The following is a 15100-nucleotide window of genomic DNA, read 5'->3' as shown; positions in this document are numbered from 1 at the left end:
AAAATCTTTCTTCTTACTTAAGCTTTTAAATTTAGTTTACAGATTTAATATACGATTTGTAAATCTAGATAATTTTAGTGAGCATTTTTAGGGGGATTTGGAATGTATGTAATTATATTTACATACTTAGTTAACTAAATTTCTCCATATATTTTTAAAATAATTTTGTAAATTTAATCTGCTCGACTTCCTTAAGTATATTAATTGTCTATCTGAAAACCTTTCCCAAGTGCTTCATATTTTTTAAATTTTAAGAAAATATGCATATAAACATAGCGAAGGTTAATCCTCTTTCATATTACAAAGGGTTTTTTTTATAAGCATTGTATGCAAGTTTAAATCACTTCTACAACAAATATTTCATTACACATTTTAAATTGGAATTATCCATCTTACCTCTCATTTTAATATGCCAAGTTCCCTTAAACATTACTAATATTTTACAATTATCAAACGTGGATATATCACTTAACCAAAAACATTAATAAGATTATTTTCTTTGAAAGCTTTCTAGACAGAATTCTAAAGTTTTCTGGGGTTGCAGGATGCTTAGCTACTAAAGGAAGTATGCCATCTAACATCATTTTTGAAATTGTCTTCTCAGCTTGCTTGAGGTTGCATAACAACCAGAAATTTAGGTCATGACAGTCACTGAATTCTGATGGAACATACTGAGTCCTATTTCAGAGGTATCACCAGGACTTCATAATTTGAAGGCTGGTATTTTAGTCTTCTTATCTTGTGAGCAGAGGTCCATAGTCTGTGGAAAGAATCCTTTATCTCCCATTGAATTGATTACCTGACTTTTGTTATTTATTATATTTTTTAATTGGTTTAGATTTTTTTTTTAGAGTTTAAAGACAAATTGTTTTTCCTATCTAACTCCACTAGTTGTGAAACTTGATGGGAACCTGCACTCTTTAATATTTCTAAACATAACTCTTTTAGATATTAAAATAATATCAACTGAAGTTGATATTATTTTGAAGTTGTCGCAATTTCAAAAGACATTCTACTGACAAGAACAATGGCTGGCATTGGTTGCCGTTCATATGTATCTCAACTACCTTTGGCTCATCACCTGTGATTTGATTAAAAGACCTTATACTTCTTGATAATATGATCCCCAAATAAATGTCATTACATAGCATATACACATATTCACATGTAATCACAAAGGCATTCATCCAAAAATGTCCATGGCAGCATTGTTTGTTTTAAAAGGGTTCGAATTGTTCTAAAGGCCCCTTAATAGAGTACAGGTTATATCACCTATTAAAAGGCACTTAGGGTTATGCTTCACATTTCATTGGATTGCAGATGACCTATGTTTTGGCTCTAAAGCTTTAGTTTCTTACAAGCTCAGCATTGAACCCTCCTGACTCCTGACTGTGTGATCCTTGGCTTGTAGGGGAACAGTCTGAACTGCTGAGGCAGTAGTACAGAAGGTAGGGAATGTATTTGCATGGAAACAGTCGTCCTAATAATTCGTTGTACCACTGCCAGCATATTCATCTGATTTACTTTTCTAGAGTGTGATATTTGTGATTTAAAACAAACAAACAAACACAATATTTGGAAAAGAGTAGATTTAAACATCTTTTTTCCCAGAGTCAGTAATGTTCTAGGACTATAGTCACTTGAGTCTGTTTTCCTGTATATTTCCTTTAAAAAAAGAGACTACTGAGGCACTAAGCATAGTTTTTGCTTTCAGATATTTATGATCAAAAGGAGAAATATTTACCTAGAGTCTAAATAATGTGCTCCAGGTACCACAAGTGGTGGTAGAACTCAAAAACCCAAGAATCTTGGAATCTAAGTAAAAATAGTCCATCAATTGTTATGCCATTCTCAGACTAAGGATGAAGATAAATGCCAAATTTTTCTGAACTACGGGTTAGAATTCCACCTATACTTACTTTCATTAAGTAATTTCAAAGAGAGATGTTTGAATGAAAATCTAGAACCTGTAGCAAAAAGATAAAAAGGAATCAACATACTTTTTTTCTTTTTTTCTTGTCTCTCTCATATTTTTTTAAAAAGTAATTTGTAGTCTATGGCCATGCTACCCTAAATAAGCCTGATCCTGTCTGATCTTGGAAGCTAAGCAGGGTCAGGCCTGGTTAGTACTTGGATGGGAGACCACCTAGGAAGACCAGGTGCTGTAGGCGGAAAAAATTTTTTTTAAAAAGGGGATCGTAAACTGACAAAGTCCTTGCAATCTGTGAGGTCAACCAAGAGTTGCCTTGCCTAGAAAAATAAATAACTAAATAAAAAAGTTTAAATAAATAAATAAATAAATGGAAATTAATTTGTGAACTTGGTATGGATGAGGTACTATTCTGGGAGTTAACTAATAAGAACAACATGAATTGGTAGCATGGGCTAGGGCTGGCCTGCAAGGGCAGCACATTTCCCGAGGTTTTAAAAGTACACAGAGTACAGCTGAGATTCTTGGGTACAAGGGAGTAAATAAAGCCTGAAAATTTATGCCAATTTTTGCATTAAAGTGAATATCTTTCATCTGAACAGAAGATCCACAATTTAAAGAATATTCTCAAAAGTCCATGGAACTAGAAACAGGCATCAGTAATTATTTCCTCCTGGACACTATGACTAAAAGTCTCTGCTTGGTAAAGACTGTCAGCAAGAGATGATCCTTAAAGATGTAGATTGCTAAGTCCTCCAATATTTACTCCATGACCCAGTCAATGCTTTATTCTTTTCCTATAGGTACGATAACTCTCTAATAAAAAATTAGAATTTCGACAAATGTAATTATAAATTATTGTTTTTGCAAACTATAAGCATACTGATCTACCATAATACCAGGCATGAAAATAGCTGCATTGAAAATTAAACAACTAAATAAAACAAATTTATTTTAAAAAAATTAAACAAATTAAACAAATAAATATTAAAATTATTTAAAAAGTTTTTTCATCATGCTACACTTAACCTTTCTCGTCACAAACAGGAATCTCTTATTTCTTCTTACCTGGTGTGTATCTGGCTGCACTGTAAGGGGTATAAACATTTCCTTGCTTTTATCTGAATCTTTTTGAGACTTCCTGATTACTACTCTTGCTATTTCTCAGTTCTCAAAAAAATATATTTCTGCTTCAGAAATAGATATTCTTATGGTCTTCGGGAAGGCTTATATTTTTCTCTTCTTCACACTTAGAACTGCTCCCCCCCCCCTTTTTTTCTTTTTTCTTATCAAGATCAGAAAAGTAAGGGGCAAGAAGTCCAATGCTCTGTATTGCTAAAACTATTCCCAAGCCCTGAGATGCTCTCTTTTTAATTAGGAGAAAGTAAGCAACAAAACACACACACACACACAAACACACACACACACACACACACACACTTTATTAACTCAATCAGTTTACTTTCCCTCTAACTACGATTTATTAATACTTGATTTGCAGGGTAACCTCTTTTATAATGCTAAATATTTAAAATAAATTTTAGTTTTTGGTTATGGACCACATCTTTTATTCTCTGAATTTTTAAAACCACATTTTGAACAAAGCACAGCAAACATCTTTTACACTGAATTATCTGGTGTCTTATTGACATAAGCAGCTAATGATGTTTTGGAGATGTTCATGGAGTTGGTATTCCAGATAAGGCAATATAGAGGCTCTTTTGGAAGACTAGAGACACAGCAGATGTAATTAGGAATGAAAAAGAAAGCCATTCTTGGACAACAATGCTACTTAGGACAAGAAACTACTTTGAAAATGGCAGTGAGAGCACACTTGATGAGGATAGTGTTGGGAAGGGGTTATCTGGAGGAGGAAGGTTGTCCAGATGAGAGAAGATGAGAACCATAAGATTAGCAGTGTAGGACTAAAGAAGGAAAGAACATGAGCTATAGAAAGTAAACATATTTGGTCGACCGAGTAAACACGGAATGTCAAAGATAGTAAGACGCTGACGATTTCTCAGTGTTTATACTCAGAATATCTGAAAGATGATACCTTCATTGTTTTTGTAAGGTTATGGGAAATGGAAGATAAATTGTTAAAGCTTTATAATATTCAGGGTCAGTTGATATTTGTATACTCACTTCAGACATTGCGTCAAATATGACTGATTTCCTGGGAAAATTTATGTCTCTTAAGGAAAAGAGTTTCTAATTAGCATCTGGTTCACTTAGAGCATGTAAATGGCAAAGACCATTCGGGCAATCTGTCATGGATCCTAAATTATTTGAAAAGCTGTCTACATTAATCAAAATAATTGTGTAGAGCTAGTCTTCAGGTTCTCAGACTATTCTTTAATGCATATACAAAATGTTTCTACTTGTTCCTTAAAAAGTCTACTTTCTTTAAACATGGTTATGTCTAATGACTTTTCTCCCTTCCAAATCCTGTGTTAGAACAATCACTGATGGCTTGTAATAAATCATTTCCAATTTCACTCTCAGGCAATGTTATTCAAATCTGTGGTTTAAAAAACCATTTATGTGCCAACAATTCTTAAATTTATATCTCCAGCTCTACGAACTCCAGACTCATATACCCACTACCTCTTATATATCTCTACTTAGAAGTCTAAGGGGGCATTTCAACCTAATAGGACCAAAACAGAACTCTTAATTCTCTCTGTTTCCTGTCCATCCACTCACTTTTTCCTTATTATTCCTTCTCAATTGATGATGCTAGCTAGCATCCACTTGGTTGCGCAGATAAAAATTGACAAGTCATTCTCGGTTCTTCTCTTTCTCTCATTCTCAATGTCGACACCCTAGTAAGCTGGGTCAGCTCTACCTATAAAACTCTGTGAATCTGCCCATTTTATCTCCTCAGCTACTGCTCTAGATTATTTTCTCTTCTAACATACAATCCCTTATCCACAAAGTAGCCAGAGTAATCTCTGAAAAATTCAAATCGAAGCATTTCTGTCCATCTCTATCACACTTAGAATAAGAACCTGTGTGATCCCGTTTCCATCCACCTCTCTGGCTCTCTCTTCTCACATGATGGTATAGCTGCACTGGCTTGCTTTATGCTTTCCTGTTTATCAGCCTGGACATTCTCCTTCTAGAGACCAAAGATTGGATCATTTTAGTTCTCTAGATCTTATCTTAGATCTCGCTTCTTCAGTTTAGCCTTACCTGACACTCTGTCATAAGTCAGAGTCCACCCAGGAAATGAAACCACTTTTAAGTATTCAAAACACAAAATTTAACATACAACATTGGTTACACATTTAGTGGGAGAACTGAGAAGCCAAGCAGGGGATTGTAAAAAACAACAACAACAGCAACAAAAAACCCAGAGATTAGCAACAGCAAAAACTCACTATCATCCTTAGGCTGGAGGGGCAAAAAGAGGAGGTAGATTTACTAAAGGCCAGGACCACAGCAGAAGCCAGAATCACATCAGAATGACTGATGAGAGCCAGGGAGGAGATATAGTCTCTGGTGATGACATCGCCCAAGGCAGGGAGAGAGAAACTGCTTCCAGCACTCCAACTTTATGTCAGTAGTTATGTTGGCTAAACCTAGCCACAGGTTAGCTAACATAGGAGTCTGTGGATTATAACCTGTTGAGGCTAACCCCACTGTGGCACAGTGCAGCGGGACATAAGGGAGAAATTAATCTGAATGGAATCAGATCAAAGACGGGCATGTTGCCCAACTTAAAGTAGTCCCCTTTGCCCAAACAGGTCTTATCCTATCATTCTATCTTCATCATAGCACATATCATTATTGCACATTTCTTATGTTAATTTTTTAATTATCTGTCTCTCTCTAGGTCCTGTGCAACACAGCATCTGGAATATTTTATGTGCCCAATAAATAATTATCAAATGAAAACAAAGAGAAATTTTCTCCATACAGTCACGGTAGAAAAGATACATAAAAAAATTCCTTTAATAATTTTCCAAGTTTGTGTACAGTGTGACTAGAAATCAAAGCTGAGTTATTCATTAAATCACCAGTAGATACACATTCTTTATGGATTCTCTTCCTTGGGTGGGGGGTGGGGGGCAGTGTCTCTATTGTTATATTTTTCTGGAGACGATTATAATACTTTTTAAAATAAATACCTGGTTATTCAGTCTTAGAATTTAGTTTTTGTCTACTTAGCCAATATTCTTCTTTAAGGAAAAATGAAATAGTTATAACATGTTCTTAAAATATTATAAAATGTTTTTAGTTACAGGTAAATATTTCTTAAAAAAATGCTAAAAAAGACTTAACTATCTAAAAATTTCAGCCCCTCCTTTTTCTTCAAGTCACCAGTTTCTCCAATTAGTAACAAATACATTGTGTCCATGCTGTTTATAACACCTTTAGCGTAAAGATGTCAGAGCACTGTAGACAGTTTATCATTACCGGTCTCCTATTTTTCCTTCAGTAACATGAGATTTAAGACTACCGAGAGATTTCTCTCAGAATTATAGCATCAGAGGGCCAAAGGAACTTTAACAAGATAATCAAATCCACTCCTGTTGCTTCCAAGTTATGCATTGAATTATTGAGCTAAAGCAGGATTACATCTAAATCCACATTTGTTAAGGGCTCTGGGGGAAGGAGATTGTAATGACCCCATTTTAATAACATTTACTGTTCATAAATGTTTCCTGGCATTTATTCTTTATCCCTCGCACTACAGTTTAAACCTATTTATCTCACTCCTTCCTGACCTCCCATAATACTCTCAGTTTTGTATTGCTTTTTCCTTTTTCTCAAAAATCTCATCTCTATAACAAGATCATCAATAAGAATTATGTTGCTTTATATTGTTTCAGTTCTCCCTGGAGTACAAGTTTAGGAATGTGTCAACTAATTGATGGACTAGTTGATGAACTTCTTGTAAATTTAAAGGTTTTGTAAAGGCATAGCAGCAAAAGCACTTGAGAATATCAGATTTCAACCCTGAGCATGCCGGATCTTGTCTGGTCTTGGAAGCTAAGCAGGGTCTGGCCTGGTTAGTACTTGGATGGGAGACCACCTAGGAAGACCGGGTGCTGTAGGCATTTAAAAAAAAAAAAACCTATAGAAATATCAGATTTCATTCGCTTTGAAACTTCAGGTTTGGTAATTGTATCCAGTGCTAAAACACTTCTATCATTTCTCAAATCTCAGCAAAATTTTTCCCAAATAATTAGAAAGATTAAGACTGAAAGATAATACAGTTGCAACAACATAGGTGGACTCAGGAGGTATTATGCTAAGCAAAACAAGTCAAACAGGGAAAGACAAATACCATATGATCTCACTTACATAAGAAATCTAAAAAACAAAATAAACAAGCAAACAAAACAGGACTCACAGAATAAGGACCCCTCATATACTACCGGTGGGACTGCAAATTAGTACAGCCACTATAGAAAACAGTACAGAGATTCCTCAAAAAACTAAGAATTGATCTACCATATGATCCAGCAATCTCTCTACTGGGTATTTACCCCAAAGACTTGAAAACCCATATCCAAAAAGATATTTGCACACCGAAGTTCATAGCCGCATTATTCACAGTGGCCAGGACATGGAAGCAACCAAAGTGTCCTATGATAGATGATTGGCTAAAGAAGCTGTGATACGTATATACAATGGAATATTACTCAGCCATAAGAAGAGATGAAATACTGCCATTTGCGACAACATGGATGGACCTTGAGGTAATCATGCTAAGCAAAATAAGCCAGACAGAAAAAGTTGAAAATCACATGATATCATTTATACGTGGGATATAAACCTAAAAGCAACAAATGAGCAAGACAAACAAGCAGAGACTCATGGACATGGACAATAGACTAGTGGTTATCAGAGGGTAGGTGGGAGGGAGGGGAAGGTAGATGGGGTAAAGGAGGCTAAATATGTGGTGACAGAAGAAATCTAACTATGGGAGGTGAACACACAGTGTAAATATATATATGCCTTACTGTAAACTTATTGGATTTCATTAACCAATGTCACCATAAAAATAAATAAATAAATAAATTTAAATTTAACAAATAAATAAATAAAGGTACTTTGTGCATTTGATCAAAAAAAAAAAACAAGACTCACAGATGCAGGGAACAAACTGATGGTTGCTGGATGGCAGAGAGGTTGGAGGATGAGTGAAAAAGATGAAGGGATTAAGAAGTTCAAATTGGCAGTTATAAAATCATCAAGAGGATATAAAGTATAGCATAGGAATATAGTCAATAATATTGTAATAATTATGTATAGTGCAGGTGAGTACAAGACTAATTGGGGAGATCACTTTGTAAATTACATAAATGTATAACCGCTATGCTGTACATCTGAAACTAATATAAAATAATATTAAATGTCAACTGTAATTGAAAATAATATATATATAAACAAAAGAAACAAACAAACAGAGTGAATAGTAATGCAGTACTCTCTCATGCTTGGTGTTACCATTCATATCAACACATGAAGTAAATATGCATAGATACACAAATACCTAGTCAAATGACAATGATAAAGATTGTAATGCTAAAATCTATTTCGAGTGAAGAAACTTAATTGGTGAGTGAGTAATGTGCAAGTGCAATCTACATGATATTAGGGCATAAAGAGATATGATGATAATAACAATAATAAGCCAACCTTTATTGAGTACCTGTTAAATGACAAACACTCTTCTATATCCGTTTATATGTATTAACTTAATCTTTCATAAAATTCTGTGGGTTGGCACTATTGTTGTCTCATTCTAAAAAAAAGAAAGCTGATGTATAGAAATGTTAAATGTCCAAGAGCATGCAGTTGGTAAATTGCAATGCTGACACTCAAATCCAAGAATCTTTGCTCCTAACCACTAAGCTACAGCTTTTGTGGGTAAGGAGAAAGGGACTTTAATAGGAAGTCTCCAGGAAATGGCATGTGGTGGTTCTGGTTTCAGTTCTCACTACAAGAAGAAGTTGCTTGCCACAGCAGACAGAAGACCACTGTTCTCCCAGAGGAAACACAGCTGCCAGGGAGAAGGCACATATAGACACAGTGTAGGGCAGCAAAGCCATGGTCAGCATTTCCGGAACCTATTGGAAGGAAGCAGAACTTTATGAAGAACTCAATCGATTAAGATGATGCTTTGAGCTAGCCATGAGTGACCCAGATTAGAAATAAGAATGCTGAAGCAAGAAATGAATGTTCCAGTCCAAACCAGACACTGTGTTGCACAGATCACTGCTTACATACAGAAAAACATCAAATAGGATCAAATCTGTTTCCATAGCTCCTGGCGACACAGATGAGGTCTATGACTCACTGCTCAGTAGAACACATTGATGGTCTTCTACGAATCATTGTTTATAATTAGGAAATTAAAGTGCATAAAATTCTTATTTGAGGGTGTGGATGTAATCATTCTCAGTAAATCCTTTCATCAGCTTACAGAAGTTCCAAGTCAAAAGAGTCTATATATCAATGAACATGTGTTCCTGGATGAAAGAATAAGGTAAACACACACTCTGACTCCAAAATTCTTTCAGTGTTGACCAGGTTTAGGTGCTACATGCAACAACATAGTATATATGTCAGCATTATCACCTGGTGTGATATTGAAAACACTAGAAGTTTCAAAAATTTCCCTAGCTACTAAATAAATACACACATACATATACACGTATAACCATACATACATTCACACACTTATTTCTTCAATGCACTGCCTTTTCCCATTTCAGTCTCCTCAGTCAATTGTCAAAATCTTCCCATGGTCCTGTCCTGCTATACCGAATGCATACTATTCTTAAATTTTCCATTATTTTCTGTAGATACAAAATCATGCCATGTTCCTTCACCACCCACCACTCACCATCTCTGCCCAAGCTTATTCTTGTTGCTTCTGCCAGGAATGACCTTCCAACTTTTAGATTTATGCCAAGCCAGTTATTCTTCAAAGCCCCAATCAAGCGATATTTCCTCAGATGATATTCTTCGCTGCCCTCAATCATCCCCATCTCTATCCTCCTTTGGTACCTCCTGTGAATGCCATTTTGGCCATCAGTCACATAGTGCCCTGCACATTGTTGTCTTTCGTGCGTATATGACTCGTCTGACAAATCAATCATTTACTTCTTGGGCCTGAGAACTGACTCTTAAACTTCTTGCCCTCGCCGAACTCCTAGGACAATTGCAGACATATAGCTGACTCTCAATGCACAATTGTTTGCAATAAAATGAATTGAAAGCACTTAATTGTTTTACTTCAGACTTACTGACGTCAATAAGTAAATTATTTTTTAAGATCATCTTTCTCCCCTTGCATTCCAGAAGGACCTGTGGGGCACACTATATATCAGAAAGAGGCAGAGTTCCCTTTATCCACTGCATGTTCAATGAGATTGATTGAATATATCTTCTTCTCTTTATGTGCTTTTTAATCTGGATAATTTATGCATCTCTATGTTGGACAAAAAGCATTTCATTGGGAGAGAAATAGAGGAGAAACATCCTTTTATTATAGAAGCATGCAATTATTTGAGCATAAACATAGTTTTGTAATAGTTTTGCAGTTGAATTTTCTCACGTGGATTTGAGGCCAATGTCAGCATTAATCTTTGATTTCTAGAAAGTGTTACAATTCAGTTTCATTGGCATTGGAATTTGGGTAGGCAGCTTGTTAGATTAATGAGAAATAATAAACAAAATATAAGATTTATTTAATGAATTAAACTCAATAATCATACACCATGGCGATATGCCTCAGCCTCAAACATTCTAATCCGTCTTGATAACTACAATTCTTGTGGTCCATTAACTATGAAGTTACTGAAAATCTTTTCCACCTAATTGGTATTTTCCATCTCAACCACCTCCTGGAGTGATGACTTTAATAATATGAATAATACTGCAGCTAACATCTAGGAAATAGTTATTATAGGCTCATAATTATCTCAATTAATTACCACAACAACCCTGTGAAGAAAGTACTATTATTTACTCTCTACTAGAGATGAGGAAATTGAGGCTTAGTGAGGTCAAGCTGCTTCACGAAGGGTATGCAGTTCCTGATCTAATAAGTGGTGGAAAGAGGACTCAGTGTTCTTCTGACTTTTTAGGGCCCTCTAGACTCACCCATGTCTTGCATTATTTCCTCACTCAGTGAATGACACATCATCCCTTCAGTTATGCGAGCCAGAAATCCAGAGCCTTCCTTGATGGTTCTCTTTTCTTCATCTCTCTGTCACTTTTATTATGATTTCACTTTCTAAATTTTTCTCGAATCGTTTCACTCCCCCATGACTGCAATAATCCAAGTTACCATCTTCTTTCACGTACACTATTGCAGTAGACTGCAGGTAGTCCACCTACACCTCCTTTTGCTCCTCCTTTCCCATCCCAATTCCATAGGCAGAATAATAATTTTAAACATAAATTTTATTATATTACACTTCCCTATGGCTTAATGTACTCAGTGGTTTCCTTTGGAACTTAAGATAAAAACAAAACTTCCTAACTGATGTTAGAGGACCTGTCTTCTCCTGCTTAGTTTCCTGCCCCATACTGCTTGGATGAGTCCATTCTCTCTTTATGACAACCACACCCAGCCGTCCTGCCTTTCCTCAGCGTGTATGTATTCCTTGGCTTGTCTTCCGTCCCTCTTTATTGATGAGCATCCTTCCAAAGCCACCTTTACTTAGGCTTCCTCTTTCCTGACAACTCTATGTCATATCCCACTGTACACTCTTGTTTGCTCATTCATTCACTTATTTATTCATTCACATAATTCAACCATCTACTGAGCTACCTCTCTGTGCCAGGCACTGGGATACAACAGTGAAACAAAGTATTTGTAGTTCCTGATCTAATTGTCCAAAGTAGAAATCAGAACACAAGCCTCTCTTCTTTCTCAGGATTTACTGCAGGCAAAATTTGACACGTATTTTTATGATTATTAGATTTGCATTTGTTTCCTAGTTAGGCTATAAACTCCATGCAGGCAAGGATTTTCCCCCACTGTTTGTTTTTAGAACTCAGCACCTTCCTTGGCATATATATAGTATATCCACTATATATGGTACTCAATGAATATATATTGGTTGAATGAATTTTAGATATTTAAACCTAAATGCTCACAGTAAAATTTATTTGCCACATAATGATTTATTAGATCCTAAAATATTTATGTTCTTCTCAGTCTTGTGATTTCATGAATCATAGTTTAATGTCAGTCACAAAAAATCTTTTTTAAATAAACTTATTCTAGAATATTTATTTATTGCTTATTGATCAATGTTAGCTTATTCTTCTCTTTAATCTCTCCAGCTATTAAATGATAATACCTGTTCAGAGAAAGAGTCCTGAAATATCTGGGAACATTACTTTCTGCATAGTGGTGCCCACTTATTAACCACACTGAGTTTTCCATTTTTAAGCTTTATTCAAAATTTCTTATTCACATTTAAATGTCGCTTTCCAATGTTAGTGACTAAAGTTCTAAAACAGATTTTATAATGGCTTTTGAAATCTAGATGTATTATATGTACATATTACTTCCTTTCCCTTTCTTGAAAAAAATACCATTTCTCAATTGTGTTCGAAGGGTTCCTTGGTCAAATACTACTGGAAAATAATGGTTTAAACACAGCAAAACAAGTTTTCTTGCTGCAGCATTTTTAGAGCCCTAAACCTGTTACTTCATATGAATCTCCAAACACACGTGTCTGGGGATATTACATCTTCAGAATGCCAGCTTTTTCGAACACATTTGCTAGTAGAAAGTCTTTCTCCAAGGGTGCTCATCGGAACATTTTGGAAAATGTTACTTTTCAATCTGCCTGAGTCTAGATGTAGGATAAAATGTCAATAGACATTTGGTCATTATTAAGAAATGAACTCTTTCAGCTTCCTCTGGAAGTCAGCTGACCCCTGAAAGAACATGTGTCCAACTCAACTCAACAAGAGGTTATTGAACATCTGTTATCTGACCATCTAGTGCTGGTGGCTCTCCTGACCAAGAAGACTTTAGCAACATTCCTGCTCCTGAGGAGAAGGGAAGGGAAGACATTAGGGAATGAGTCCTTATTATGTCCCAGGCCTGCTGCAGTGCTAACGCACAGTGCCTCTAACTATGGAAATTATTATCCCTGATGCTAAGACAAGGGAATCTCAAGGTCACACAGCTAGCAGGTGGGAAAGCTGGGAATCAAAGCGAAGCCTCTTCTCTTTCAAAGCCTACCTACCTTTCTCTGGCCATATCATCCCTGATTTACATACAGTCTTGTGTGAGAAACTCACTAAAAATAATGTGAATGTTATATAAATAAATAAGTCTTATCGAAACCATCAGGGTTCTTCTGCTGTTTCTAAAAGTTGGCATTCTTCTCTTTCTCTAAACTGATTTTCACCCAGAACCCAGTTTGGAGAGCATGATTTGGAAAAATATGTAGCTAGCAAACCCTCTGCCTCTGTCGCTCTTTCTTTAAGTAAATTGTGAAACTTTCACGAATGCAGAAGTAGAACTACTTCTCAGCAGAAATTCATATAAACCACAAATTCATGTGTTTGTGGTTTATATTGGTGGCAGATGTGATTTCCTTCATATAATCTTAGAAATGGAAGGAAGTGAAGATTGTCATAAGGTCCCACTCATGCACAATCAGGGAAGTTGAAGCCTGGAAAGAGTTAATGATTTTTCCAGAATCACCTCAGAAATAATTATACAAGTAAATGTTCATAATGACACCAAAACTGTAACTCCTGTATATTAAGAATCAGATAATATGACCTTTATAATGTACTTATTGTATATGATACATTATTCTTATTTTCATATAAGTGTCTGGGTCTCAGACAGGTTAAGGGACTTTTATAAGATGACAAAGCTAATAGGCGGTAGATTCTGGGTTCAAATGGCCAGTGTGACTCCCAGGTTTAGGCCCTGTGCACCATGCCACTCCCTGTCTTCGAACTGTGGGCTCATCAAGATAAGCAAGAAGTGACTCAGTCTAATTTTCCTCAACCCCAAATCAGATGGAAAATTTGGGGCTTCAAGAAAGCCTTGAAATCACATCATTTACATGAGGTATGAAGAACAAAGGGCCTGGATTTTTAAAAAATTATGTCAAGGTCATTGATCCAAGTGAGTATTCCCTTCCCATACTGATAAGAAGAAGATGGATTTATTTCAGTGGTGATGACACAGCCTGAATTCCTTTTTGTGCAATTGCTTTTGTAACTTACAGTATATTTTTTTGAATAACCTCGTTACTAGTAAAATGTTTTCTTTTGAGAGCAGATTAATTTTTCCATTGTTTAGAATCTAGATCGATGAGTGAGTGGGGCAGGCTGGGTGATAATAGGTCAATATCACATAACAAGACCAGTTTCAACAGTGGTGTCAGATCGATAGGGAATCTGAGAGAGCTTTTAGACCCAGCCTATACGCGCTATGTGAAGATAAAGTAATTCAAAACAGCTACATATGAATAAACAATTTCTTTCTTGGTCTTTATTCTGAGTGTGAGGTTGTAATGATAGTTATACTCATTTAATTATTTTTCATGGTATAATTAGTTCCTTATTTTGAAATCTTACCTATCTTTGAAGGCCCAGCTGCATCCCATTTGGTTCAAGACTACACCCTACCAAAAAGTGTCTCTGAACCGTTATAGTATTAGTTCTCCGCTCCTCCAATTCCTTAGAATCTAATCAATTTGTACACTGTGTTTTTATTTAACCTTTCATGGTGTCTATCATATCTTCCTATAAAGCCTAATATTTTTAAGAAAATTTTAAAAAGCAACTCAAATTTTTAAGTTCCTTTGTATTCTTTTTTTGTTTTCTTTTGTTGTATTTTGTTTTGCTTATTCCTGTGGTGGATGCACTACAAAACGAATGCTTTTAAGGTGTAATGCTTCCTTCAATCATTTCCTCATTTTTGTGTATCTGCTCTCTACACGTGTAAACTGAGTTCCTGGAAGATTATCAGTATTTAATATCTCCTTCTTTTTGAACTTATTCACCCTGATCTTCATTTTCCTGGAAAGTTCCACTTATCAACATTTCTTTTTTATGTGAGGAAAATATATTAATTATAATTTTATATTCAGGGCTAATCAAAATATAAAGTTGAGCTATTTTCAAATGTTTTGGGTCCATGTAGGCAGTCTTTATCAC

General features: G+C 35.5%; 1 pseudogene; it reads left to right on the top strand.

Moving 5' to 3' along the window:
- Nucleotides 1–2052: 2052 nt before the first annotated feature.
- On the top strand, nt 2053–2171 carry LOC111746031 (annotated as a pseudogene).
- Nucleotides 2172–15100: the final 12929 nt, after the last annotated feature.

Source organism: Pteropus vampyrus, unplaced genomic scaffold (assembly GCF_000151845.1).
Source record: "Pteropus vampyrus isolate Shadow unplaced genomic scaffold, Pvam_2.0 Scaffold172, whole genome shotgun sequence".
Classification (NCBI taxonomy): domain Eukaryota; kingdom Metazoa; phylum Chordata; class Mammalia; order Chiroptera; family Pteropodidae; genus Pteropus; species Pteropus vampyrus.
This window is presented reverse-complemented; position numbering and strand designations above follow the sequence as displayed.